The sequence below is a fragment of the Alligator mississippiensis genome, chromosome 3 (assembly GCF_030867095.1).
Source record: "Alligator mississippiensis isolate rAllMis1 chromosome 3, rAllMis1, whole genome shotgun sequence".
Lineage (NCBI taxonomy): Eukaryota > Metazoa > Chordata > Crocodylia > Alligatoridae > Alligator > Alligator mississippiensis.
The window spans coordinates 213746405-213750505 of NC_081826.1; positions in this window are offsets into that span (position 1 = coordinate 213746405).

The window sequence follows — 4101 nt, forward strand, 5'->3', positions numbered from 1 at the left end:
TATTAAGAGATCCTGTCCCTCTCCTAATTACCAGTTACAGTTAACAATTCACCTTGGAAACTGATTCTCTTCTACTCTCCATGACCTTAAGAATAAGTTGTTTCTATTATGGAATCTCTTGATTTAAAGGCTAGGTACAGACCTTTCACACAAACTGGTATAAGTGATTGGAAACGAGTCTAAATCTGTAGACCTGGATGGATGTAGTATCAGATGGTTGTAGTATCGAATTTAATCATTTTAGGTTAGATAGCTGGTAGGGTGTGACAGCAGGGGATGGGGGCATGTGCCTGACAGCCAATCAGGGGTGGCCCCTGCTTGGCTGCCGTTGGCAGTGCAGGCATCTGCATGCCTCACCCACCACCAAAAGGCAAATGTGTGTTTTGTTTCTTCCTGATTCAATCTACACAGCTTAGAGAAACCCACAAAGGTTTGCTTGATTCTGCTTCAGGCTCTTTGAATGTCTGTACTTACCCCTAGTTTGAGGTTCATTCAATAGTTTTCATTATTACGAAAAGATGACACCTTCCTTTGGGTTCCTTCTCTCCCATAGCAAAATACTTTACATTTTTGGTTCAGATAAGTTTGGAAAAAGGTAGCTTTTACAGGCAATGCGATTCTTTATTGAGATGTAAATAATAGCTAGGAGAAGACTAGTCCCATTCCATTGTTAGGCTTGCTTTAAAACAATGAGACCAGCATGTTATCAGCACTTCTTATTCCAAAAACAGCATATCAAAACATTGCTTGGCTTTGTATGTGTATGATGACAATTACTCCCACCAACTGCCATCCTTTTTAAGTGGAAAATTGTTTAGCTGTCCGGTAGGAGGATGCAAAGGGAGGGGAGATTTTCTGTGAAGCTGCAGGAGTGAGTTACACAGATTTATTTTTAGAATTGGACTTGTCACACTTGAATGCATGAAGGAGTGGGAATGCATTGTCTGTAGTGTGTCAACAGAGACTCATGGTCAGAGAAAATTCTTCCAAGTATTTGCATAAGTATTTGTAACTTTGTTTTCTCCATTACTATACCATAAAGAAGATAATGGCAGAAGTTTTATATTTCTTGATGCTTTTCCATAAAGCACCTGTAGTGTGTTGTGTAGACTTTCCATACTCGCTGCTGGATAGCATGGCATCGCTGCATTAGGAGCTGTTCATGATAACACAAGCTACCTTGATGGAACTTGATAAGTTATATTGAATTGTATACATACAGCAATTGGCAGGAAACTGATGTGTGGAACTAGGAATAGACTTTAATCCCCCACCCCAGGTGTATGCTTTGAGAAAGCTTTGAAACAGTTCATCAGCATAGGTTCAAAGATTCAGTCTGTGCTTCTCAGCTCATTTCACTAGACCTTATTTGATGGGGGTGGGGAAAAAATAAAATGCCAACATGAAAGAAGCTCCAAGTTGCATCTGTCACATTAAAGAGACTCTGCTAAAATAGTGGTAAAAAAAGCATACATCAGGGGATTTGCTGGATTTCTCCAGGAAAGGAGAGCTCTCCTCTGCCTGTGGAGAGGATGATTAGCAAGGCATGCACACATACAGGCAATGAGAATTCATTAGTCTCAATTCCCAAGTAAACAGGATTCTGCAAGATGGGATCTCAGGTTATAACTGCTTGTGATATTACCTGGCTCTGTGGCAGACACAAGCAAATTCAATTTTTAAAGCTGACTGCACAACACTTTTCAGGTAATAAGAGTTTCAAAACCCCCCACAAACACATGCACACAGAAAGCGGGTGCACTCTTTTTGTAGGGGTCATTAATGGTTCCTGAAGTGCAGCTCTGTGTAATTAATTGCACATTTGATCATCTTCAATAATATACTTTCTTAAGAGTTTTCATGATTGATGCTGCTATCTGATGGAAAATAAATTAGCCCTGTATTTTTAGCCCTGGTTTTATACATTAAAGAGGGTTGTTTTTTTTAACCTTTGTTATTATGTAACCAGCCGATTACTATACTTTATTAATGATTTTGGGAAGACCTCACTTCAGGCAAATTTTTAATGTTTCTAGCTTCCTTCTCTTAGTGGCCTATCAGCTAACTGGGGTTTACAAAACCCTGGTCTGAGTGAACTCCAGGGATCCTGTTTTTTGCAGATAAAAAAAATCCCCAATTTTTGGTTTAAAAAAGTAACCTAAAATACACATTTTTCCATGATTAGTAGTGTTTCATTTTAATTATGGAAAATTGTGGAGTTTAAGGTTACTTTTTTAAAACTGAAAATTGGGGATTTTTTTTAATCAGAGAAAACCAGGATCCCTGGTGATCTCCTCTTGCAAACAAAGTAAAAGAAAACTACTACAAGATTTAGTAAGATTTAAATAAACAAAATGAGGAAACTCCTTATGTAATAAACATTAGCATAGTCTTTATACTATTACATCTTTTCTTCACAGGATCCCCCTTCTTCATTCAGTGCATGGAATGGACAGTTCTCACTTATGAAACAAATATTGAATATTTTGTATATGTTAATGTTGGGTTTTCCATTTCAGATGCCTAGGGCTTGTATTTTGTGAGTCCTTAGCATTATATATCCCTTTGTGTTTAAGGCTCAGCTCACCTGGGTTTCTACTGCAGCTGTAAGTGCTTAACACTCCTGCAAATCAGTCCCCAGAGGCTCTAGTATGACACCCAGAAAGCAAGGAAAAAAATAGTGGGAAGCTATGAAAAATCAGGTTTAACGAGCTTGACTACCATGACATGGGGACTGTGGCAGAGGCAGGGAGAAATTATCCAGAGCAGTGTTCAAGTGCCTTAAGCATTAAATTGTCCTGTATCTGCCTGTAATCACCTGCCTTATTCATTTCTCATCTTCCAACTTCTCCCCCAAATGAGACAGGAGTCTTTAACCAATTCTCCCTTGCACACGCCTGATTCAGAACAGCCTGTGGAAAAAATAGTATATGATCATGTAATTAAAGTCCATATTGTAACATGTACGTAAGGGGAAAATGAAGGTTGTTCAGGCAAGCTTGATGGCTTGGATTTTTTCCCCACCTTACTTTTGTAACGTGGATTTGTGCCTCTTTATTTTTAACCCAAATACCTGAACTCAAACCTAGGACAGTTTGCTGACTTTGACCTAGATTTTTGTTTTTGATGGAAAATGGAGGAAAAGAAGAGAAAGGAAAAAAGAAAAAGGCAGTCCTCTCAGGGTTTGTCTAGATGAGTGTGCACATGTGGTCTGTGGCAGCAGAGACTGCCTGCACTGCACATATAGGCATTCACTGTGCTACTAATCTGCAGCGTGGCAGGTTTGTGCCTGAGAAACCTGTGTCTGAAAAAAGTGGGTCAGTGCACATGGCAGCAGCATGCGCTGCCTGAAACCAGAGCCTGGCTGGCTGGAGCCACACTCTGGTTGCTAGCCAGGCTCTGTGTGCCTGGATCTCCGCTGCTGGAGCCCTGGGAGGTCCCTATAACTGCACGTAATGCTGTTGGGGCCAGCCCAGGTGCTGGCCCCAGCCTTCCCCACCCTACTTGAGGCAACTTGCTGCATGCCAGAGAGTGCATGCTCAGGTGTTCCCAGGGGACAAGTAGCAGCAGCACAACTATGCACTCATCTGGAAGTGCCCTAAGAGTTTCTTGTAACTTTGCCTATGTTCATTCACAGCTTAACCCAGGAACTTTGAAAAATTCAAACCCTGGCAAACCTTTTGATATGAACCCGTGCCAAAACTGGCGTTGCTAACTTGGTTGCCAGTTATCTGTAAATATTGGGACAGCACAAAGAGAGTTAAAACAAGCCTGTCAGATTAAAAACCAAACACATGTCTATAGATATAGTGTGGTTGGCAGCTTCATTTATTTCCAGTCCCAAGCACATGATTCCTTGCTCCTGATGCTTTGGCTGAGAGTGTTTCCTGACAAGGACAGGAGACTCAAACAGCATCAGCACATCCATTACCCAGTCCTGTCTCTGACCCTGAGCTTGCTCAGCTTGGCAATGCTGTTATTTCTGGATCAGAGCCAAGTTCCTTTCCATTTCTGCTGTTCCAAATCTAATGGTGGGCCCCAGCTTGCTTAGTAAGATGCTCTGACCTTTTCATCCTTTGCACGCAATATCAATTGAACCCT